The sequence below is a fragment of the Notothenia rossii genome, assembly GCF_949606895.1.
Source record: "Notothenia rossii genome assembly, chromosome: 4".
Taxonomy (NCBI): domain Eukaryota; kingdom Metazoa; phylum Chordata; class Actinopteri; order Perciformes; family Nototheniidae; genus Notothenia; species Notothenia rossii.
Window position 1 is genome coordinate 71,996,592 of NC_136902.1, and position 27,038 is coordinate 72,023,629.

Here is a 27,038-nt window from a genome sequence, read left to right on the forward strand (position 1 = left end):
ATTTATGGTTCATTCCCCTTTAAAAACCGGAGATTGCAACTGAACCATGTTTCAGTCATTTCCAGCCCTAGTTTTGCAGTGCCTCCTCCTGTAGAAACACACACTTCTAAAGATAATGATAGACCAAGTGAACTGCTACAGTGAACAATGACATTTCAGACATTACTGTGTACCTGTGCACAAAGCCATGGTCAATTTCAATGTTGGTTTGAGGATGTAAACTAGCCTGACCTCAACCCTACCCAACACCTTTGGGATGTACTGTGGTCATAGCCTTCATCCCCCAGCCTCAGAAGCCAACCTCACTAATGTTGTTGTGGCTGGATGGGAGCAAATTCCAACAGCTTTGGGAAGGTCTTATCACAGGAGACGAAGATGTTAGTAGCATGCTATGGCGTTGAGTTGGAACGTTCATCATTCACATGAGTGTAATGTTTTCAAGTCGTCGTTTGTTTGGGCAATCAGTGTTTACAGGAAATTATTAAATGTTACATACATTTGGAATTCAACCGATTACATTACTTGCTCACTATTTTTTTTTTTTTAATGACGTGATAACATCGATGAGGTAGTAGGCTGTCTGTAGTAGGAACAGGGAGCGCATTGGGGGATGGAAACCTGTTGCCCTTCAGCCAGACACACAGCCATCTAACGTTTAGGATTAAAGCGAGTGATCTGCACGTCAATTACAAATTAGAAAATGTTGTCCAGTACCACCGGTGTTTTCAAATGTCCCCAACCACTAATGTATACATCAACAGAAGTTATTGTAGATTTGGGATATTCTAAGATTCATAAGTATAACAAAGTAAGAGTGCCTTTCTGAGTTTCACTTCATTTATTTTCTTTCCTTCTTCATGATTAATCAAGCCAGCAGATGTGTGTCCTTAACCTTGAAATACTGTAGCTTGACATAACACATGATTTATACCCATTTACAGTATTTTGGCTGTAATTTCGGAGAAAATCTGGTTTATTTGTTCCGTTTACTTAAATGAAACAATGACACAATGGCTATTGTGTAAACTGTAAACTGTCATCATATCCAACATTGAACAACTGATTGATTTAGTTTTGTGAACATAATGCTGAGGTGAAGATGAACACGAACATAATGTCCGATTGTCTGTGTAAAAGATAAACAGGGTTGGTATTAGAGAGGGGAAATACAAAATACTGTGAGAGGAAGGAAAAATAAAAGAATGTTAGCAAGACCCCCAAAAATATCCCTCGATCTTCACCCATGCTGTGACCAAAAGCTGCATGAGGGTCAGCGGTGTGACAACCTCTAAGCCAGAGAGCAAACAGAAACTCAGGGCAACCTTGGACAGTGTCTGGAAGAAGAGAACACAAAGCCACAGGGTCTCTGTTTGAAGCTGGAATAAGAGAAAACAAATCCACAGAAAATGAAATATGGAACTGGACTATTTTGGGCCAAGTGTGGACAGAGCTACAATCTAGGTCCAGACAAAAGCAGCAGTACTACGATGTTTTAAATTAAAGCAACTTCAAATCGAATTTGAACATTTCTGATGGTGTGCCACACTTGTATAATAGGTGCGTGGACCTTTCTCTCTATTAAATCCAAAAACCGGTTGAGCGCTACTGTAAGAGAGAAAAAGTTTATTTTAAAATAACAGTCATGAATCAGAGTTTGAACAAGCCTAGGTTTGTTTTAAATACATACATTGTAATATTCCTTTAAAAACTGTCACAAAAAAATAGCAATTCAACTCAAGGCATATTTTTATTAAATTAGTAACAAAAATCGCTTTTTGCTTAACAGACAGACTTGCAAACCCTGTTAGGTTGCTTTTGTTTTATGCTATGCAAGCTTCATAACAAATATAATTTAAACATTCATAAAATGGTGTTATCCAATATATTTAAGCTAGAAAAATGTATTCATTTGGTACATTTGTGGTTTATAGCTTTGATTAAATGTGACCGTCTGAAGATTATTGGGAATCAATTTTTGCAAGGACGGGATGAAAACAATGTATCCTTCATGAAATTAGCAAGGAATCATTTTAATTAAGCTGGTGCAATTATTCCATTTGTTTGATTGGCAGCCTCTCATTAAACCGCACTTAGGCCAAACCATTTCATCTGCACTGGAAGGATTTCTCCCTCTTTCCTTCTCTCCACACACAGCAGCTCTTTTTCATTCCAGTAAGTGATCACAGCATGCAGTTATTCAAGGAAGCAGAGCCACTCTCACTGACAAACTACACCACAACCTTTTACCTCTGCATGTAATTATGCCTCTGTACATGCAACACATTCACTTAGCCTAATTAGAGGACCACAAGACAAATTGTGCCATCATCAAACTCCAAATGTCTTATCAGATAGAAGGAGAAACTTATACATTTCCTTCTTTAAAAGTTATTCTGAAAAGTGGCCATCTGCCTGTGGACACTGTTGCTTTTCCCCAGCCTTGCAGCGACAGCTAATCCCCCTCACTGTTCCAGAATCTGTCAGCACAAGAATGAACCGAGATACATTTCTGTCTCCTCCAAAAGCTGGATTACAGTAAAATTACCCTTCCAACCATTTTGACAAGCACAAAAACAAAGCTATCACAGAGCCTCTCAATGTTTGGTGATTAATAGTATTCTCTACTGGTCTCGTATTAATATAGTCATGTGGTTTACATGCCCAAATAACAAAAGATTCACTGTGGTGCAAATAAAGAATTATGCTCAGAATACTGTTCTGATTAGTCACTGAAACCTCTGAACAATTATTTGTTATTCTAATGTCACTGTCTGCTCTGAATGATATTCAGATATTGAACAAACAGAGTTTTACATAATACAATCATGTGTTTCTTCAGGGTGGTGCTGTAACGCTGTGATAGAGGCCGCTTGTATGTCTAACAAACCCCGGGCCGAGGCCCTCTGAGGTGCTGAGATTGATTCTTCCTCCAGCCTCTCATAAATCAAATAATTACATTGTAGTTCTTGAGGGAAAAAAAACTTTTCCCATTAACCCGCACTCATTAACCCACTTCCAAAATGTGCAAATGACTAACTTAAGGGGACTGTTCTGTTATTTCCTTATCGCAGGGCCTATTCAATACAATACAGATTCACCGCAAGCTTGGTTTGCATGCATAACGCAAGAGTCGTCTCACTCTGAGCAATAAATGATCGTTTTGTTATAAATATTTTATGATGTAAATCAATTAACCTTGAACTGTCTGGGAATGGCAGACAATGCTCCCTGGTGAGTGTGTCAGAGGAAGCACCTGCATACTCTGTGCTGCTGTGATTGACAGCTTTTTAAGAGCTGCTTTTGAGGGAGGGACTCTTCTCTTCTTCTTCCAGGAAAAAAGCCAAGCGTCACTCATTTTTGAGATGTCTGCGGTCTGTAATCCAGTCTGCAAAGGCTCTTACCAAAGCATTGAATTTGAGTGGGAGTCAGTGTGAGGGGTCTGTCATATAATAATGATGATTAGTGTTTAGTGGCAGTGTTTGTTTGCCATCTATGTTATGCCTTTGTTCATGTGACGTGGTTTTAAGCTTATCTTATAGCTTATACTTAATGAATATTGAAATAAATTGCTATTAAAATGAGGTCTAGCTTCAAAATCGTGCGGTCAACAGTGTTGAGTCGCTAAATCTTTCATCCTCCTCATTTGAAAGACGTTCCCAAGGAAAGCCAGAGGGTATAAAAGCGCATGAAGTGGTCGCTTGTCCGTCTAACTCCTCAATTTCAAAGATAAATATCACGCTGGGACAAAGCCCCCGTCCTTGCCCTGCCATCACAGGACTGTCAGGAATGACAGAAGGAATACTTTGGTCCTGTGCGACATGACAGGTGGGTGTCTCTGATCACATCCCACTGCTGATTATGGAGGAAGGCAGAGGGATAAGAGCAGAGCCAAGGGTCTCATTGATCACACAGATGCATTATGGGATGGTTAAAGCAAGCGGGGACAGTCAAGTGCATTAATTTAACGTTACATACAGGCAGCAAAGCCTTGTTTGTTACAACCACTGCCTGAGGGCTGCAGCTCTTACTGAATGTATTCAATGTCAAACACAAATCATTTTATATCAGTATTTGTTTTGGCCTCTGACTTACTGTAGTTTCAATATTTCTTAACACAAATGTAAATTAGCCTTATAGTCATATTTAAGTTACTTATTTTATTGCTTGTTAATCTTTAAGTTTAAGGCAATGTTCATGATGCTTTACTCTAAGCATTGTAAGGCTTAAGCTTTTGCGATTGGGTGCAACACTTCAGTAAATATAGAGAATGATCTACTTATTTTGCTATTTGAACAGTTTGCACCTTGTTCGTTCACTGTCACAGATTCTCTATTGGCATCATGGGACCCATCTGTATTCTCCATGAGCAGCCCGATCATTCAGAAGCTGGATTCGCTCACTTGTTCAAATAAAATCTGATAAACTGCCTGGCTTTAATAGGCAGCTAAAACTTCAGACAACACAAAAGCAATTCATTCTTTTTTGACAGCCTATATTAATCCTCTTCTCATTCCTACAGATTTATTCCCATGAAAATAACTTTAACTGAAAGTGTAAGGGCTGAGGAAGACATTTGAGGAAATACACTTACTTACTATTTAGCCTCAAGTTGGATGAACAGATTGATATCACCCTATGGTAAATGTACCATCAGCCAGTTACCTAAGCGCAGCAAAACGAATAGAAACAGCTAGCTAGGGGATAGCTTTCAAGATAAGAATTCAGCTACTAGTCCATTGAGCTGAATTTGAACAATGACTCCCAACATTTGACACTTCAGCTTGATTAATGTGATCACAAAACTTCTGTGGCTGTAGTCTAAATAAAGTTTCAAATATAGGAGTGCAGCTTTCTTGGCCAGAATAAATAAACAGAAGAGCAACTAGGGGAAGTGATATTTCCTAAATCCTTGAACCCTTTCCAATAACAGTGAATTCAAGTGACCTTTTCTAGCCTGGGAATGGTTTGCAGAAAGTTCACACGGATTAAGCACAAAATCATTAAAATGGTCATGCTGGCAGACGGACTGGACACATCAGAGTGAGAGCCAAATGTTACAGCACCTTATGGAGTGTGAAAGGTTAACAGGGGAAGGAGGGAAGAGAAACGGCCAGAAAACTAGGAATGAAAAACACATTCATTGCTACTCACTATACTATTTCTTTATTTCTTATTTCCAAACATTGATGCTAATGTACTAATATAAGTCAAATAGATAGATAGCTTATTACTGAGGCACTTTCTTCAGTTGAATGACCATAATGATTTATTTAATGAATATGATGAGATTTCACAGGCAGCACGTCCCACTGAACACTCTGCCTCTCCACCTGCCACCTCCAATGGGAGCCGACTCCAGTTGCATGTCTGTGGTCTTGCAGCCTGTTCTCCTTGTTTGGAAGTCAGGTAGCAGGTCCAGATGGTGGCTCCATTAGTCAGATCAGTGGAGCCATCCTGGCAATGTAAATACCCATGTCACATGACCCATAATTGATATGGATGATTACAAACTCTCTCTCTCTCATCCGTCTCTCTCACAAGAGAAATAACCAGGAGTACTCCCGTAATTGTGGGAGAAAGACTCAAACTGACTGCAGGTCAGTTTTTGAGTATTTCCTTGTAGCTCCCTGAGCTCCAAAGTACTCCTTTCAGCCCTAAAAACTGGGGTTAATTCAGGTGTGCTGATCTGGAAAACCCTGGAAGCCAACATCTTTTTCTCAAATAGCCCCATTGACAAGCAGTTCAGTGCCAGGAACCTCTGCTTAACACTGGTACAGTAAGATCTGTGATTCAGCCAGAATATCAAATAACATGTTTTTATAATGCAGAAATAATAAACTAAACAAAAGTGAGATGACGGGAAAAAAATCATATTGGTAAGGCTTTACTTTTGACATGTTACTGCTAAAACACACTGAGGCACAATAGGCCCAGTCAGGACTTTAATATACTTTAAAAAACTGATGACTAATCCAACTGTTAACCAATGGGCCTTTCTTGAGTGCATTTCATATTTTAAAAATGTAGTTTATTGGTAAGGACACAGCCATATGAATTTGTCATACTTGTTTTGTAATCAAATGTAAAAAATGATTATGCGACTGCACACACTTTGAGAAAATGTTTGTGCCTAAGACTACTTTCTCTGAAAGGGACAGCAGGATGAGAAAGGGGGCCGCACAGTAAATGAATGAGTTCAATGTAATTAATAAAACTGTAAATACGCATGTCAAAAAGTATACGGATCTAGTCCACTGAAATGTGTCAGCATTACAACGTCTGAAATAACCCCGTAGGATTTTCAACTTTCGACTTTCCTCTGACCTTTAGTGTGGGGATTAAAGAATCTCTGGGATCGGTCTCACTCGCGTGTCAGGTTAAGCTACCCGTTTCATTCAACGAAGCAACAAGTCCAAAGCATTTACTTTAGATAAGATGTAAGCTTGAATATCTGTATTTAAGGCTTGAATAAGCTAATGTCTGTTGTTTGTACTTAGTGTTAGTTGTATCTGCAAACATTCAAAAACAAAAACGTGAACTATGCCAATTTTGGCCAGGTGTTACAATGACAACATTACACTTCAGATGACTCACGTCCATTTGATCAGCCAAGACCAAACTAGGAACAGCTGTTCAACGTTATCATCCCTAAATGATCAGTATTCAAAACAATCATTCATAATAATCCTCAATTGCTAAAATATAACTAATTGTAGGTTGTTCTGAATGCTAAACCAGGAGCTTTTTGTCAGCATAACATGGCTGAGTCCTTTGTGATTGTTTTGTATAGTTTTCTTGAAAACAGCTACAGTTTTTTTCACACAATGCAGGGGGGCAGTGAACTGTATCATAAAACAAAACCTATACTTTTCACTCAAGCACTATCATCAGACACTGAAACCAGCCTCACATTTATGCAGGCTCTGACAGCATTCAACACATTTTAAAAATTAAAATCAATGCTTGATACTGCCACATATGTTGATGAAATACTTAGCCAAGATAATTCTTCCTACAGTGGCGGATGATTGCCAGCTTTAGCCCACCTCTTTCCCCGAGCATGCGCTGCATGTGTTTATGCAAACGGTTTTGAACTTCAGTCATGTCGGTTTCTGCTCCACTGTTGGTCATATTGCTCCATCTGCACAATTACCGCTCTGTTGCGTGTATATGATGGACAATTTTGCAAATAAAACACAAAGTGATTCTACTTTGTGTCTTTGGTTGGTCCTTTGCATAATCTTCATCTCGTTACTATGTTGCAATTTAAACAATGTGACAGCAGAATGAACAGCTGCAGATTAGATGTTATTTTTGTCTTCAGGGCACATATTGTAGCTTTTCATTTTCTAAATAGGACCACAAATTGAGCATAAAATAAAAACAGCCAGGAAATGTTCAAAAAGGTTGAGAGAATAAATCCATTAAAAAATGCATTTTCATGCTTTGGTTGTAATACACTGCGCATAACTTCTCTCTGCAGAAGTTTTTACTATTCGGTCAAATGGTTGTTTTATGAAGCAAGAACATGGGCTGTTTGTTCTAGCCATTTTAAATAATCATTGCGAATTATTTTGGCTTTCTGCTACGAATCCAGTCATCCAGCAGACTGCTAGTATATTAAGGAAAAGAGGCCGATAATCTCACCAGCAGTTGTTGAATAAAGCAAAGCTCTGGCAGATTGTCCCTAAAGCGTACAGATCTATCCTGATAGCACAATAACACATTACTTTAAAGTCAGTTGATGTAGTTCTATAAGCTGTTGCAAAAATATCAAAGGCCGGTTGCACACTCTAAACTAGGAGCGTCAAATACATTTGATAAAAAAGTATTGTAACTATTATAAATGTTTCAATGATCCATGATGACAATTTATTAGGAAAAGAACATATACTGTATCAGCATTAACCCGATAGACAACTCTATTACTAATCATTCCATTTACCAACAAAAGACGACATGCTTTATTTTCAATAATGATAATCTGTCTGCCAGCATTAAGAAGTAAATGAGCAATGGAAAGCAGCACTCTGGTGGTGGAGTCTTTTATTTACACAAATAGTGGGAAAAGCATTTGTGTGAAGGACAAAAAGACTGCTTGAGAGAGAACCTGCTACTTTCACACACAGCTGCCCAAACAGACCCTTTTGTGTGTCATTGCAAATTTGTAATTACTTCCACATTTGTTCTATGAAATCTTTGCATACCTGTGTCTTTAAGTGTTGAACCAACTGCACTTGAATGGAGTAGCGTGGGGTTTGGTGGAAGTAGCGGTCTGATTTGCCCTTTTCAAGAATGTGATGAGCAATGCCTCTACATGACCCCAGCTTAGAAAGATCCCCGGACTGGGATTTGTTGCCTTGGATACCTGGGCACACATATTAGATCTACTCTTCCTGCTCCTTATATTCAGTGTGAGACACCATGTAGTGAAGGATATGAGTTGACTCTGCAGCTAGAAGCTACTGTTTGTCTATGCTTCATTATGCTGCTTTAAATAAGATGATTATCATGCCATCTGCGGCCTGTAGCTGTGATCACAGTGGTGAGGTATTGTCGTGGACCTGGGGTCAGACTAAGCTCTGAGTCTCAATCTGAATCCACGCTCCTCCTCCCCGATACCCCTCACAGTCAATGACTCCATCAAAGGGCTGACAAAATACAGACAGGCCTCTCTCCATCACTCTCTGCTGGGGTGAAATTAGCTCTTGGATGTACTTGTTCAAGGCAAAGGGAGCATCATCGCAGTGATAGCCAGCCTGTCCCCAGAAACAAATGGCTCACAACACACCTCATTTTCTTGTCTTTTTTAGTATTATTGAGATTTCTTACACATAAGACAGACATCAATCATTGTCAGCACTGCATATGTGTTCTTTGTGAAAGTCAGCTTTACAGTCCATACTTGTTGGCACTCCAGTGATAGGACTCTACAATGGTAATGATATGGGAAAGACTGTCCTTCCAAGAAAAAGCAGTCATCTAAAATTCCATAAACTGAATGTGTTCATGTACAATTGACAATGTCCTCTAAAAAGCCATAGAAAGTATGATTAATGTGGAGTTGAAAAAATAAGGAAATAGTGTAACGGTGTCCATCTTTAACACAGGAGACCACTGAGGATTCTACTGACAGAATTGGTTTATTCAAACTTAACCACAATATACCCATAGACTTACAGCGGCCTAACACAATATTATATTTGTAGTAAATCACATGCTAACTTGTTTAAAAAGTAGCTCGTCCTAGTGACAACATTGATTCAGTCTTGAGCCTTTATCGTGTAAAAAAGGAGTATAGGGTATTGTCCTTTATATATACACAGTACAGCCTATGATAAGAACAAATACAGAACAGAATTATAGTCTAGCACGCATAACAGCCTGTGTTAGAAATAATCATTTAAAATCTATCGGTTGTATCAAATGAAGGCAAAATAAGCCCAAAAATAAGCTCTACACATTTGGTTCTTTTGGGACCTTATCTCTACTTAAAGATGCTTCACACTGAAAAGTTGAGGTTGACCGGTTTTCTGCTTCCGATGAAGACCAGCACAGAGCCACTTCCCTAGATACTACCATATCAGCCAATCTGATCTCATAGAAATACGTAAAATGACCATAACCTCTTACCCAGAAGCACATGGTGTTAAATAAGCAGCCCACTGAGCAATTATGACACGCACAGCAGAGTAAGTAGAGAATATTACAAATGAAAACTGGTTTACATTCACAACAATCTGTAATAATTTATTAAAGCAATGAAAAAGTGTCTTTTTGAATGTGATCTGTCAAATACGACTTCCCGGACTTTAATATCAGAAAATGCATTTTCATTTCCTTTGTCGATTTAATTCCGTTATTCTTTAGAGCAGCTTCTAAAGCCATCACGTCTCTTTCTTTCAGCTTCTGTTGTAACCAAGTTAAAAGCTTAAGTAACATATTGATGATTCAGAAATGTATGTGAGGCTTAACTCTCAGCATACTCTAACTCAGTAAAGATTTTTCCCCTGGACTGAAGCACTTACAATAGTGTGTGTGTTTGTTGTATTGTGTGCAACCAACGGGGGGAAAAACAGCTCATGCTGCCATCCAGAAAATAGATTGTCTATTTCCCCTCTATTATGAGACCATTTCTCACTCCAACAGGATTAGCCACTCCTGGTCAATACTGCAACAAAGCACAGAGACTTTGAAATAAACCAATACTTAGCCGCTCATTGTTTGGTACATCTTTGTAGGGGGAAATGTTATCCACTAATTTTTACTCACCTAATTACAATGGCCACAACTCCAGGCAGGGACAGTTCAATTGAAAAGTGTGATGTTAATTGCCATTTAAACGGGCTATTTTGCCTGTTAAATTGTTAGACTGCTTAAATTCTCTTTAACAAGATTTGTAGTTTGGAAAAGGAGAAATTATTAGTTTCCCGATCAATTTGCGGGGAAGAAGAGGGGGAAGAAATCAATACGTTGATTATGCATGAGAACGTCATCCGCTTACATTGAGATCAAAGCATCAATGATCTAAGCTGAAGCAACCAGGGAACCATCTATACATGATCCATAAGTCATGCGTGTAGGAGAAGGCGGTGGTGAGGCACACGGACTGATATACAAAAGGGATCAATTGGAACACAATATGTAAATGGAGACAAGTTACCTTTACCCCAGAGCCTATGAAATGATGCAGGCTTTTATTATCTCATTTGTAATCAATAATGTGTGAATTGTCTGTGGAGGCACTTAAAGGTGTCCTGTGGGACAAACAGAAACACAAAGCAAACAGGGAACGAGGGAGTGGTCAGGTTTTAAGCGACTGCGGGTTAACGGGAGGATCAAACGGCATCTGGTGATAGCAATGAGTTAAAAAATGCTAAGTACATGCAAACGTCTGGTCTTGAGTGAACTTGGCAATGCCCCATATTTTCTGGAGTCATGGGGGATTCAGGCTGTGTGTGAAAACCCCACAACACCATTATTTACACTTTCTGTTACAGAGAACAGCAAGCGACCAATACCAAAAGTGAAAGTTATACAAATATTTATGGATTTCAAGACACTTTTCTTTTCTCCTATGAGGTCAAAGGATTGAGATTAAGCCAAAAAGATGTTCCTCTGCCAATGTGCTTTAGTCATTGTAACTCATGTGTATAGCATTCAAAATGATAAGAAAGGGAGCCCAGTAAAACAAGTAACACACTATTTACAGCGCTTTATTTAGTTGCCACATACCACTGTGAAAGTCCTTTACTGCTTTCTGAAAGGAGTATCTGATATAAAGTCGTATTGCTGAGAATTAGGTGCCTGAATGGGACACATTGTTTTGTCCCTTTACAGAGAATGGAAAGCAGCAGACACATAAGTAAGTGAGATGAAAGAGTGGAGCACCTGGCAGGTCCACACTCTCACATCTTTGATCCGCTGAGGCAAAACATCAAAGCTCTGTTGGGGGCTTTGTGTGGACGCCAGCCTGCAGGCACTCATAAGCACCAATCCTGCAGCGTAAAGTGCAGCTCAACAAGAGACGAGGCTTAAGAAAGATGTTTTTTAGGCGGCTGAAATTACAACAATTGTGCAGTCTCTCTAACGCGAAAGTAACCCAGACGTGATCAATCCAGGGATAACAGGAAGGACACTTCAGTGCAATTACTGTCAAGAGGAAGTGTTGGTGGGAACATAAAATACCCATCAAGTGTGTGTGATGTGTTTACAGTTAGCTGGAGGCCGATAAACAAAAAATGGACAAATAGATAACTATTAATGGGTGCTCGTGTCCTCATGGTCATTCTCACAGACTGAACATGTCTTGCTTGGTGGCACCCAACAACGTTGTCATTTGTTACAGGTTGAGTCTCTAGTTACAGCATGTGATGTTTGAGATGTGCTAGTTGTTTAATCCTTTTTTATACTTTTAGAAAAAATAAAGAAACCATTCAAAAAGACTTAAGACAGCGCAGAGAGCTGGGTTGGTGGGGGGGGGGGGTGTGCCGGCTGACACTGAACAACTCTCCTGCAAATTCAGGGAGAGGAACAGATGAATATAATTAAAAGTTATCAAACAACTGCAATACTTACAGGATTCAGATTATTACATCAGCAACCGTCAAAACAATAACAATAAATAAGGGATTTAAATGCAAACTTGATCTTGCATTGCAGCAACATTTCAACATTTTTGCCAAAGCCCCGCCTAGAGTTACTCAATTCAAGTCAATGAGACGGGTGTTTTTTTTCGCGCTGGGCTGTCAGTCCAAAGTCCGAACCATTATTTACTTGGAGGAATACACCAATGGGACTGCTTGTGTTTATTGCCAAAACAAGAATTTAATTAAAAAAAGTCCAGCCCCTGAGAACTTGGTTGTGTGGTTTGATCTGATATGATCAACAGAGGCCTGGCAACAGAAGCAGTCAGCTCCAACTATCTGCTGCTCACAGTCCTTTCAAACTCACAAAGTTTAATGGACTCTGAAAATGATGCATTTCACAGCATACAGTACCTTCAGCATGTGTTTTCATAATTCAAAATCAACAGTGATGACAACCAGGCACATGTTTTAGTTTAGCAATTGCAGTTTCTTCAACAATACCATACAGCAGCTCTGCTATACTAAGAAGCATCAATTCCAATTACCCCTCACTGCTGGAAAGAGTGATAAAATGTGGAAATTGGAAGGGAAAACACTCGGAGTGCACTCTTATGTGAGTGTGCTGCACAACAGTTAATAACAGAGCATCTATTTATATACTTTACAATGCGTAGGCAAGTTGCAAATATACCTGGAGCAGAATGAGACTAATTGTGTAGTGAGCAGCTGTCGAGGCAGACAGATGTGATTATAATGACATCAAATGTTCCCAATATAATTAGTTTTTGCACCAAGTAGATTTGAAAGATGTTTAACAAGGGATGTTAGAAGTTCAGGTTTTATAAAAGCGATAATGACTCATGGAAAGATATTAAATTGAGTTTAAAGGTGGGGTATGTAATTGATTTCAGAAACACTTTTTGTTATATTCCATGGAATGCTCTTAACATCCCGATAGCAATAAATATATTAAATGCTTTGACAATAAATGCATTAAAAAAATGTCATCTGTGGAAGCCGTAGTACTGTAAAAAGCACGACCAATCATTTTAGCCGGCCCGGCTAAAATAACTGGATGGCCTACCTGCCTTCCATCTGTGCACAAACTTATCTTGTGCCCTCATTGGTCATGTGCGCGTGTGTGTTGGAGGAGGGGCTCTGTAAGGAAGTTGCAGATTTTTTCCTGCTGTGTATTTTAAAATTGTAGCGCACTCAAGTTGGTTTCTCCTGCTTTTTTTTATTGCTTTTTTTATTACCTACCCCACCTTTAAGTTTAGTCTTTAATTGTTCGAGGCATCTCCCAGCAAGTATCCTTGTTTCCTGAAATAACATTCTCGTAAATACTCGAGTAGACAGTTTTTTCATTAAAAATGTTATTCACTGCAGCTATGCATGTGATTAACATGAAGGCTGAGCAGATAATGAAGGTGTGGGTTTTACCTGCAAATTAGATACAATGTTCAATTTAATTTATTTGGTTGGTTCTGTTCAATTTTGTTTGTAATTTTCATTGTTTTCCAATCAGTGTGATTTAATTAGCTGTGGGAGAACAGGAAGCCGGCTCACTCAGTGAGCGGCTGGTACAATTGGAGTGCTGAGGGAGTAGTTGGAGAAGATGTAATTAAACTAGTACATTTGCATTAAAGTGTACAGTCCTCTGGTGGCATTTCAACTTAATTACAATTTAAATTGAGTGTTAATATTTGTTATCTTAATGGACTCTGGAAACATTTTGGCCAATGAATAAGGTATGTTAAAGACTAATATTCAACTTAGAGTTTTTCTACATGCATCTTGGACGTATACTGAAGAACAGAAAATACAGTTGTGTGTGTGTGTGTGTGTGTGTGTGTGTGTGTGTGTGTATTGGGTGATTACAGCTGCTGAAGAACCCTTAACCAATCAATCAAAAGCATGTTTTAGATTATAGGTATGAGCGGATTAACACGCATCATAAATAACATGGTCAAATTGTCCTTCAAAAAGGTCATCAGACAAACTTATGATAAATATGACATGACCATTTTTTAGATTAGTTAAAACTATCTTTTTAAAAAGCACAAGTAAACCAAAAGGTTTGGGTATGTAGTTGCTCAGATGTATTTCATTTAGAGATGATAGTGAAAAGCTTTTGAACCACAGCTTTCTGAGTATGTATTGAAAAAGACCAACAAAATTTCAGGAAAATGTCAGGACAACATGCGGTCGAAATGGAATAGAGTGGTGCAGTGACGAGAACTACAACCCGGAAGTGAGTTAGCATTTTACCACTACCGGTTCCCTCGTCTCAGTCAACGGGACTTCTCCATAGGATTTTGGAAAATAGCTGGAAATAAGGTCTCTGGTTGACACAAATTTAAGAGACGGTTCACGTTTTGTTCTACGACATTGAATACATCAGCAGTGACCCCACTGAGGATTTTTGAAGAGTTTACGTGTCTGAAAAACGATGGTTGTAACAAGTGGCTGAATAGGACTACAGAAGTTGTCGAGGACGTTGTACGTCATTACGCCGAACACGTAAACACTCCCGCTAAGTTTGTTTGCCCCTGTTCTGCTTGAAAGCAAGTACCTGCGCTCTTGCAAACTGTTAAAACAAACACTTCAACTTGTACAATTTTGAATCTGTATTTTTGAGTATGGATCTTAAGTTGGCTGCTGTACTCGGCTGTAGTTTGTTTATAGCATAACGTTAGCATTTTTCTTCTGGCGATTAGATTTATGATTCGAAAATGATAAAAGTAGGGGTGACATGTGGATATTATCCGGCTGAACAAAACGTGCATTTATCAAACAGGTTCATTTTCCACAGACCTTATTTTGAGCTATTTTCCCAAATCCTATAGAGAAATCCCAATGCTTTTTAGTCGAGGGAACCCAATGCGCAGCTTTCTTCCGGGTAAATACGTCATCCCTGCACCACTCTATAATAAAGGATATCAGAAATAGCCATTTTTACAGGTATTACAATTAAACGAATGCAAAGATGCTTACATCATTGGAAATTACTCTCACCCAGGAATAAGAAAGTTAAAATTCAGCGCTTTCAATTTATAAATGCCATCTTCATAGTTTTGCCACAATAATGTCCACACCAACATTATTGTTTCTATTATTTGTAGATATGATATCTACAGTGTATGTTATCTAGCAAGTTAACATTAAAGTAACTTATGTCATTACAATAGCAGATACTAACACATAATTGTGGTCAAAGTTTACTTTTAATGGGAAACTGCTATCAATTCAGTGAAACCAACTGCTTCTCAGGTAAAAGTTATAAAAGCAAACAGATGTATCAAATGAATATGAAATGCTTATTAAAATAGACCCATTAATAAAAAATGAACATATTTCTCCCACATCAGTAATTTTCAGATCATTAATATATCTGAATAGTGGAGAGTACTGCAGATGAGAGGCGAGCCAACCCCGCAGTAAAAAGGGCTGACGACTGTCTCCACTATAATTGTACAGATTAATCAATTACATCAATAGCAAATTACAACATTCATAATCGATCCATGAACAAATGCAGTATAGATCACCCCGGCGCTCAATAGCGATACCACAATATTCATGTTACACTGAGCATATTCAGGAACTAATTAAATCTCAAAGGAGAGGATCGATGTTGGAAGTAGCATGAGAGAACTATTGATCGTACCAACGCTATCTCTTATACAACTGATTTAAAATGCAGGTCATGATATACATGTGTTTGTCTTTGTGAATTTGTATTTTCTTCTTCATACATTTGTCTGTAATTCTAGAGCCAATGTGTGTGTGTGCTATGAGTTATTTCCCATAACCCTCATGTGAAAGCAATTTTGCCCTTTAAGGAAACAAAATACCTCCTTGCATCCTTGCGATGACTTTTCACAAACCTTGTGAAAGGCTGTTTAGGTATTGGGCCGGCACTGGGCACAGTACTCAGGCTATTCAAAAGCTTTCACAGCTACCACAAAAGGGAGGTGGCTGTCAGATGAGAGTTCACTTGACGAATCAATAGCAGGATCAGCGGGGTAAATGCTAATGCAGGAAGATTTCTGCCTTGAACACAGTAGTTATGAGTGTGCTTTCTGGTTACACCTGCCATCATGATACAATGGTTGCTACTTTGTTTAGATGAGCCTGAGCAGAGCCACCACTGTCTGGCTAGGATTTGAAGTCACTGTAGCTAGTACAAATGTAAAACTGTTCTCACATAGTCGCAAAGTATATTTTTTAGACATACAGTATGCCAAGTGGCCCAACATAAGTGAGCTGTTAAAGTTTGATATAATTTGTATAGTATATGTGTGTTGTGCTATTTAGTTATGTTTAATTTATATCAATGAGTGTAAAGTAAATCATAAAAAAACACCATAGTCAACAACAATTCAACAGCACCATAAACGACATTGTCTAACATGACCATGAAGTTGAATCAACAGCGGTCTTAAATAGGTGCTATCAAATCTGATTGTTATCTTCATGATGTATGAATGTACTGCAATGGCTTTTGTGTTAGACCGCAACTGAGTATAGCTTGCTTAGTAAAAAAAGTCACAATAAGGTCTTAACTACATTTTTACCAAATGTATAGTAAGAGAGTTATGCCTTTGCCGGTTAAAATAATTACTAAATAGCATCAAGGTTCATCTCCTACAATGAGAAAAGGTTAAAATCCATTCACAGCTGACATATTGGTCTTGTAATTTAAAGCATTGCTTCCCCTTCATTCCCCACTCTACTGCTGACCTTTTTCTACTGTCTACAATTCAGCGCCGGTGGAGAGCATTTTGGCCACACTCCATCTCCTCCCAAATGAGGCCAATCGAGCAAGTGAATCACTGTGTTTTTTCCCTAGTCATAGGAAACAGCTGTCGTGCTGTCGTCTGGTACAGAGCCGGGCTGACTGGATGCCAGAGCCGGCTGGGGGGAGTCAGCGGGGGGGAGAGACAGCTCCCGCTCTGCATCCGCTCGTACTAAACCCATCACCTGAGTGAATTCCACTTGCCATGCCTCCCAGCAACACTCAAAGCACGGGGATATAAACAAAGAAGCAGCTATGTTTCATCAGGGTAGCTTCCTGGCACCGCTACTATATTTCAGACTTCATTAACTGAGTATCACTTTTATATGTCCTTGGTTATTTTGACTTTCGCTCATGAAAATGTTGAAGAGTTGCCGGTAAATGACCAGATATGATGAAATAGTATGAGTTCATATAAATGCAAAGACAGGAGGTCAGGTGGATGAGAATTGAAAAACTTCAAAATATTAAAATTAAAAAGGGGGTTTCTGTGCAAACCTTTACCTTGTGTTTCATTAGCTGGACCTGACCTTATCTCCCACAGATACCACCAGCATGCATAATAGGAGTAGGCCCCTTTGTGCCAAATGCTGCGGGGCAGAGCCATACCGCCCTCCTGGTACAGACCACCCCCCCTCCCCTTTTTTTATCACTTTCAAGCCACAGCTGTACACACAAATATAAAGACACTTAGGGAGGCAGAAAGCACACAGAAATACATTCACCTCCCCTGTGTTCAGCACCTCTTTCATGTAGCTCTTTGCCGTTTTCCCCACCAGAAAATGCCGTATTACGAGTCAGGTGGTGATGTCTGAGATTAACCAGACGAACATCCTTTAAGAATCCCAATGAGATTATTTTTTATTATACCAGGAATAAATACAAGATAACAGTGAAATATCTTTGTGGATCATGGCAATGTATGCATGTCACAAAACCTACTTTAATTAGAGCACGGGAACATGCATGTGTGTGTGTGTGTGTGTGTGTGTGTGTGTGTGTGTGTGTGTGTGTGTGTGTGTGTGTGTGAGAGAGAGACACACAGGACGAGCATCTGTGCAAAGCTGAGAGACGAGCAGAGGCTACCTGCTCCATATTCATGTGTTTCCCCATATGTGACCCTCCACTGTAAACAAAGGATATTAAACATGGATACTCGGAGGCCAGCTAATGACCACGTACACATATAGCTCAGAGTTGTAATGAATATATGGAACTTCCTCTTTCATCAAATATTTATCGAAGAAATATTCCTGAGCGCTTCAAACTCAAACAACTGCGTTGTCTGGAGTTTAACTGCAGACCTGTGCGGCCTCAGAGGCAAGCAAAACAGCAACTCATTTATACTCAATAGAAATCTTTCACTTAATGAAATAGATTAAGCCCATCAATCATGCAGCCCAGGTGGATAAAATCACTCCTAAACTAATATTTAGAGGAAGCGCTGTTTCCTTTAACATTTCATTGTAAAGATTTGTGTTATATCAATAAAATATACATTGTTGTTGCCTCCTTTTTCTTGATATTGATAAAACATCTGAGTACCATTATCTCCAAATCTGTCACAATAAACGCACATCCTCATTCATCTTTAGAGGACGTGTAATGAGCCACCTTATGACTTGGAGTACACTCCAGTAACTGGAGGACACCAGCAGAGTGTAACGGCATCGTAGGGTAAACCACTGCAACGGTTATGGTGACTGCAGTGTTGGAAGATCCTGCCTTCCCCCCAGAAACCCTTTGTCTCTTTTTCTGGAGTTAAAGCAAACCAGCTGACTGGTTCCTATAGCGGCATGGAAAACCTCTGGAAAAAGTGACAAACCACAGCTGTTGGACTCCACACGCCCCATCAGCACCAGCCCATCTGCTGGGACACACCCGCGTTTCAAAAGCCTCCACTTTGTTTTCAGTAAATCCTCACAAAAGGCCAGCCAATTGATTACAGACAGTGGATGGCAGGAGGCCTTTTCTTACATTATATACCATAAAAACAGAAAATCAGCTGTCTGCGCCGGCATCTTACTTGGTAAACTATACTTAGGCTTTGATTAAGTCATTAAACCATTTTGCATGTAAACAAACTGCAGCGGTACCCCCCTGCCCTGTGGCAGCTCGAGGACAAATAGCTATTGGGCTCCCTCTATTGGCCTTCACGCAACTATCTGCATTCTGTCCAGCAGCAGGTTCAAAGGGTAAAGAGACACAGACCAAAAGTTAAGGCATGTCCCAGAATATTTTATAAAGTAATAACTGTATATTGATCTTACACTAAGCCTTTGTCTGAATTTGCCTATAGTATTTTGTATGTTAACGAAGAAAAAGTATGTTTTCAGGGAAATGAGTTCATGCCAGAGGATTTCGAGCTTTAACCATTGATTTCATTATCTCTGCAAAGTGATTATTGGTTCGTCTACTCTATGACATGTCATATAAAACAATACAGAGTCGAAGTTGACCTCTTCAAATGTTTTGTTTTGTCCGACCCACAGTTCAGAACCCACATATATTCAGTTTGTCATAAAAGAAAAAAAGATAGTGATAATTAAAATCAAGCTAAAAAGTTGTCACATTACAGTCTTTATATAAGCTGCCTTTGTTGTTCCTCAGTGTTAGAAGCATTATGAAAAACTCCTGTTCTGTACAGACATGCATGGTAAAACCTTTGTAATTGTATAATCTCATGTTTGGTTTACACAAGCTGGTCTTTGAACTGACCAGGTAATGCTGCTAACCTCATTAGCATTGTATCACCTGAACTGACCACTGGGACCTTTTTTTAAATTAAATAACACTATCAACAATTTGCTAAATCAGTGTTCCCATGGAGCTGACTTCTGAAACACATTTCCCTCATGATGAATTATGAAGGGACTTAAGTGAAGTAAAGCCCCAATTATCCATATACTTCAGGGGTTAAATACAAATAAAACCATTCTCACATTAAGTCAGCCTCAAATCGTAGTTTAGTCCTTAAGTATGCAGCTTTTAACACAGGATCCCTATTATTCCCATTTTATAATGCAACTAATATGGATTTACCCGAGCCTCAAGGAACTTCATTCATTTGTTTGGACAAGTTCATGAATGAAGTGGCAGTATTGAAAAGGGCTTTTATTGGATGTCACTTACAAAGTCAGTCATGGCAGAAGACACTAAAAAAAAGTTGACTTTGCTTAAGCCGCTTGAAGCCAACTTGTGTCGCATCTCAAAGATGCCTCGTGAGCGACACCATATTATTTTCCATCAGTCCAGACACCTTTAATAAAGCGACAGCTTGGTTAACACAGTCCACCATCTCAAAATGTCACTCCAATCTACAAGATGATTTGCGCTCCCTGAACACCCCAAAGCTTGATTCATCCAACTACTTTTACACCTTGACACAAAATCTATGGAGTCCAGATGAGTAAATTGGACGTCAGGTGCAGTATTTGATTCTTATGAGGTTACAGAGCCACTTTACAGCCTGACTGACAACAATTGGTTTATTTTATTCTCTCAAGCATGCGAGACACATGGAGGAACAAACCATGTGAGAGTGATACTCAGGGCAGCCGTGTTCATGTCGGGCCAGAGGACTACACAACAGCCTGGTAGAGTCTCGCATCCCAAACAAAGTGGTTTGGTGCTCTGTCAACAGCATGCTGGCTGCTGGAGGTGCCGTGACATTTCAAATGGGACATATGTTAACCTCCAATATTCATCCTCTCAAATATTTATGATATATGTATGAAGGAGGAACCAGAGGGAGAGGAAGCGGGGAGATGCGCTTGTAGACTTCATAAATAATTGGACTTGGAAAGGTTACATTTAGCATCAGCTGGACAGAGAAAGACAGATAAATTTGGCTCTGAAATTGGCACATTTGTAACCACAAACATGAAGACACCAACGATATTTAAACTGATGCACGTGTCTTTATGCAGTCTCACACACCTACAAACACATACATTTACATGTGGATTGAGACGGGAGTCTACAATGCTGATTATGCCAAACCTAGCACATATTGCCTATGTTTTCTGGATGGAAAAACAGCATGCAACATTTTATTTCTGTAGCAATTAAGGAAGTGCACTTTGTTTTAATTATGGACAAAATATTATAAACAAGATGATTAGGATTAAATACATTAAAAAAAAAAATGTATATATAGTTTATATGCAGGCATTCCTAAAAAATTTTTTAATTCATCTGAAATTATGTCTAAGTAAATTATTTCACTATATTCTGAGCACAGACAGAAGTCACAGGGGAACCTTTTGCTCAACTACCCTCATTTATAAGCAGCTCAAACCTGGCTCATTTATCTGTTGAAATTATTCAAAGGTGCATGCCTCATTAATACAAAAAAGATGACTGCACTCACTTTATTTGCAAGGTAGACGCACAGCACTTAACACAGAGGCAGCACCGTGCTGTATTTCATCATGGAAAGATAGATGTTAATGAAAAAATAAGCTTCCTTTGTTCTCTCCCGTGATGCCATATTTATTTGTCACATCAACAATCAAACTGATCCGGCATAAAATTCTGGATATTCAAATTGATAGAAGGAATTGTGTAGCAGCCCTTTATTCAACACTATCATAAAATAACTGATTAATTTAGCCTCTATAGGAGGGGTGCCAGAGGGACCGGCAAACATCTCCAACTCTTTTCTCTGTTTGACCTTCCCTGCCAGGATGAGTGGGGTCCTTAAAAAAAGAATTGGAGAGGCGGGAGCTGATGGAGCGCTGTCTTTAATGAGGTATGCTGGGGCTGTTGTCTCTCCATTTAATTAGACAATTATGCAGCCTCCTGCGGAAGAGGGATCATCGGGGGTCACAGGGGAGGGGGCGGGCGATGCCACAATGCCACCCTGTCACATACAGAGTAAGAAGGGTAAATCACAGGTGAGTCCCTCTGGGGCGAGCACAGACCGGGCTCTCCATTTGGGAGCCATTATAGCCTCATCCTATTTAAAAATTCAGTTCCACCGTCTTTGTCTATCTTCATTCTGTTTTGAGTTAGGCTGGTTATTACCATTCCACACTGGCAGACACCAAGACCAACATGGCTGCAGTCTGATGCTAATAACGGCCTTCTCTCAACACTTGAACTCTTTCACGGACAGTGAAAACAACAAGCTTGCACCTCACAGAAACCAGGATCACTGCTAGACCCTCTGCCAAGTAAACAAATACTTTTCCACGTGGGATATTTCAAGCTGCAGAAAATGTTTCATTCCACCAGTGCCTTATTTTGCACCAGAGAATTGTGATTACGGATTCACTGCCATCTGGTATCCATGCTTGTCTCTGCCCCTTCTTCACCCGTTCCAAAGCAGGCTGCAGTTTTTTTCCGTGGTGAATTGCTTTAACCTCATGTCTGCTGTCCCAGTGGATGTGTCACTACATTACACGCTCAGACAGACAAAACCAAATGCACAGCACAGCGGGTTTAAGATACAAGTGAGGTGAAGGTTGAGGTAGCACGGATACAGCTCTAAAGAGGGGCCATAACTCACATTGATAAATGGACGGAAAACTCAGCAAATGATGAGACAAAATTCATTTTGGTGATGAATGGAACGCTTCTCTGGGGCAGTATTGTTTGTACGTATGTCAGCACAACTAAATGTCCACAATTTCCCTTTTGTTTTGTTCTCCTTCAGAGATTAGCAGAGATCACAGAGTAATTGAAACCATAAATTACTGTAAGACTAAAATAAAAGTTCAACATTTTGGGATTTATACTACGTTTTCAAGACCTTGATATACAAATGAATTCCACATCCATATCTATGAGTTACATACTAAACCTCAATCAGTGACTGATTAGCTTAGTTTAGCAAAAAGACAGGAAAAGCTCACAAATTAACAGTAACAGTCTTCATGCCAAACTAGGAAACAGTCTGATGCTTCAGCTTGATATTTATCAGACAAATGTGAGAGCAAAATGTATATTCTAATAATCCCCACAAAAAAGCATCTTTCCAAAAAGGTCCAACTATTGCTTTAAAGACCACAGAGCTGTATAACTACTTTGTAGGAGTGACAACAAGGTGTTTGAATAAGAAAAAAATGCAACACACACACACACACACACACACACACACACACACACACACACACACACACACACACACACACACACACACACACACACACACACACACACACACACACACACACACACACACACACACACACACACACACACACACACACACACACACACACACACACACACACACACACACACACACACACACACACACACACACACACACACACACACACACACACACACACACACACACACACACACACACACACACACCACCATAAATCATAATCAGCCTCCAATCTTTCCTGCACATATTCATATGCAATTCAGAGAATAAGCGACATTTCCCAGGGAAGCACTCGCCTAGACTCTACATCATTTCTCACTGCATGCTACAAGTGCAGTTAAAAGAAAAACAGACAGAAGGAAAAACACTCTCCCCAGCAATATCTCAGCATGAGAAACACTCATATTGCGACGATTGGAAGCTGCTCTTTAAGACAATGAATCTATCATTACTGCTGGTTCATCCCAAGTTCAAACACAGAGACTAATGATTGTACAATCCAAGTATGGCCTGTGCATAAGTGAGCAGCTACAGGCTGTGTGGAACTGCTCTCTTGTATTAAAACATACTGCTGGGAATTTGCTCCAGTGCTTGGCCCAGCTGCCACAAACGACACATTTTTAACAGACAGTGTAGTGTTGGTATCACTTAGAGGTAGTATTATGGTTAACCTACATGGGAAAATCCCATCGGTGCATTTATTTAGCAGATGTTTTCCTTCAGAACATCAAATAGTGACCAATTTCCTATAATAATCTGGGGACCTAAACATATGGGCAAAGAGGTGAAAATTAAAAGCCACATGCCTGAGGCAGTATATATTTTTTAAGATCTCTCCTTTGCTTCTTTTACAGGTTTTTAACATCTTGAGGGTGTTTGAGAGGCATTGCAAGGCAGGCAGATGTGTCTTCATTAAAAAACTGAGAACAAATGTACTTAAAGCTGAAATTGTCAGGAGAAGAAGGGTCAGTTGGAGAATAAGGCCTCAATAAGAGTCCAGAGAGGAGAGCTGATTGATGTTTCTCTCCTACAGTCTCCTAAAGTTACAACTGTAGGCAACTAGGCCTGCACAGTGGTGTCAATCTTTCTGGCTGTTGAACTTTGTCATTATTTGATATGTTAAATCAACTTACTTTTGGAGGACAATCTGGAAGCAGCAGGCCTCTCCACAGAGGGGTAACACTCACACACTGTTCCAGATGCTGGTTGATGTGTTTCCAAGCAATAGTCCTTCAAATTGAGTCAGCTTTGTCTTTTATAAGTACTGCATCATATCCAAACAAGACTGTGTTGTTGAAAAATGCCACTATAATGAGAGAAAGTACTCAAACAAGAGTAACAGTGAATGCCAAACACTGAGCACACTAGCTGCTAGCTTACTGTGGTGTATGGTGGCTGGTGAGGGTCAAACTGAGTTTCCTGATTACTAATTAGGATTCAAAACACCTGTGGAGGCCGGTAGAAATCCGGAACAGTTTGTGTGTATGACTTTAATTCACTATGGAAAAATTAGCACCTTGGGATTGCTGTTAGCAATGAAAGGTGCTTTAAAAATCGAATTTATTATTATTATTATTATTATTATTATTCAAACTAATAATGTTTTAACCATTTAGGCTGAAGTGCTTCTCTTAAATGTTACTTTAAACAAAAACATAATTCTTCTCCTTTTAAATTTCAAAAGAAGCATTTTAGTTTTTTTCAACACAATCTTAGGTTAGAGCCTAAATTGCTAGAGAAAATCCTGAGTAGTCTGCTATTTATATCAGTAGTGGATGAAGCAAACTAGAAGGTAATTACTTTTTTCCTTTAGACGCTATGGCTGTATTCCAAATCATATACTTTCTAAAAGTATACTTTTTACATCTTGGTATTTCTGGCAATTGGGACACATTTTTGTTGGCTTTTCTAGGGTAATGAAACCCTGTATTGGTTGTCTTTGTCAACTTCAGAGAACCACTGCCCAATAAAAAATAGCAGATATATATTCCATGATATACAGTATGTGCATCACATTTTCTGTCATTTATATAATGTAATCAACCTTGTATCGTAAGAAACCCGGCATCTGGCGTTTTGAATCGAATGTACATTTATATTTTCTGTTAACAGTCAACCCGTGTTTTATCTGCCAAAGGCATTCGGGATTTAAAACGTCAAATAAGCTGATGTGCCTTAAAGGAGCTTTATAGTTTAACATTTTAGTGAAGGACTTAACATACTCACATATTGTATAAGCCAAGCTCCTGTAGTTCCAAAGCTCATAACATTTAGTTTTATGTGGAAAAATGTATACTGCAAAGTGGTCGAAATTTGGGGCAGCACAACAGATCCAACCCTTTTTCCCAGGCTCGTAGTGTCAGTCCAACAGGACTGGTTCCAAGATTAAGTCTAGTTGAATCACATTTATTTTCAAGCAGTCCATCAGTCTACTCATAGGCAGTGCACGGTTGTTATTCCACTCACGTATGATTCAAAGATTCATGTCCCACAGGCTTTGTGTTGGATACTTTGAGTAGTTTGGGGGTTATTATTCTGAGCATTTATGTAAGCCACAAAAACACACACACACACACACCTTAGATCGTAGTTTCAGGAGAAAACAGGAGATATGAATCACAAACAGACACAGATGCAGACAACATCCATTGGATTGTTATAATAGTCATTAGTAATCCAAATGTAAAAGTCTGTATCAAAACTTTTGTTTCATATGAGATACTGCATTAATACATATCAATTAAAGGCAGAAATTACAAAAGCATTCATTTGTTTATTCCTCAGTCATGCCATATTCTGGGCTTTCACAGTATTTCATGAGGGGTTTTGTCTAATCCATTCTAACAAAACACCATATGCCAATGAGTGCACACATACGCGGGACACAAGGGCCTATGAATCCCCGTACAGACTCGATGGATTTGTGTTGATTTTCTTCTCTGCTCACGACTCAAGGTCACGGTTCCCAGTGACTCTGCATGGCCTCGTGTTTCCTGCTGCACACTGCGTTCTATCTGAAGGCCATGCTGTCTCAGCTTTCTGTCCCACAATCTGCAAATGCTGCCCTTGCCCTCTCGACCTCCCAGAGCTCAACCTGTCAACCCGCACTCCCCCAGAACCCTGATGCAGTGCAGCGAGGAGGGGGCAGGGATGGAGAACAGATAAAAATTGAGGAAAAAAGGGAAAGAGAGATTAAGAAAAAAATGAGGGTGGCAGGAATGGGTTGTAGAGCAAAACACAGAAAACAATTTTTCGTGGCAAGATTGGGAAAAGCAAAAGCGCTGGAGATTGAAAGGCCTCTTCCTCTAATTTACACCGTATTCATCACCTCAGAGGGCAGACGCTCTTATATCGCTTTCAATTCACTTCCTCACCCTTGGCTGCAGGTCAAAGGAAAAGGCAATTTTCCCTCAGCCCATGTACGAGCTGCTCCATTCCTCATGGATAAACTGTACTTTTGAAACACGTAGAAGTGAGGGCATTCATCACCAAGCCAGGTCTCCCCTCCTCCTCTGCCGGAAACACTGGAAGAAGCAAACAGATCTGATTAATAACTTTCTCCTTGTGCAGTTAAAGAGCGCTCGGCAGGACCCCTGTCAGTCAACAGGGGGTGTGTTGGGCATACTGCCCACTTAATTCGCCTACTGAACACTGGGCAGCGTGCCCACCGACTGAAGCAGACAGTCTCAGGCTGTCCGACTTTCATCTCGGAGATCCACCATGCTGGGCCTGCCAATGAAGACACCAGAAGTCTGTTACAAATCCACTTTTAACACTCTCCCACACATCCTCAGCTGGGAAAAGAGAAGACATGAAGGCAAATGAAAGTCAAGAAACAAGCAAGACACAGCTAGGCTTTGATGTCAGTACACAAGAATATCTATGAAGGCAAATAGGGATGCAGTGTGTGCTGTGTTGCTTATTTATTTACGTAAAGAAAACTGCTGTAAAAATGTCTCAATAACATCCTTGTTAAGGTTGCAACAAGCAAGCTGTGAAAGCTAAGATAAACAGACGTGAACCCGGACAC

The 27,038-nt window shown here is 39.6% G+C and overlaps 1 protein-coding gene across 2 annotated transcripts in view; it reads right to left on the minus strand.

The window, feature by feature from the left end:
* robo1 (roundabout, axon guidance receptor, homolog 1) overlaps window positions 1–24,403 on the minus strand; it is a 344,541-nt gene extending 320,138 nt beyond the window's left edge. For both annotated transcript variants that reach the window (XM_079674651.1, XM_079674649.1), the window contains exon 1: window positions 24,142–24,403. The gene's annotated coding sequence lies outside the window, so the exon portion shown is untranslated. The remainder of the gene's footprint in view (window positions 1–24,141) is intronic.
* Window positions 24,404–27,038: the final 2,635 nt, after the last annotated feature.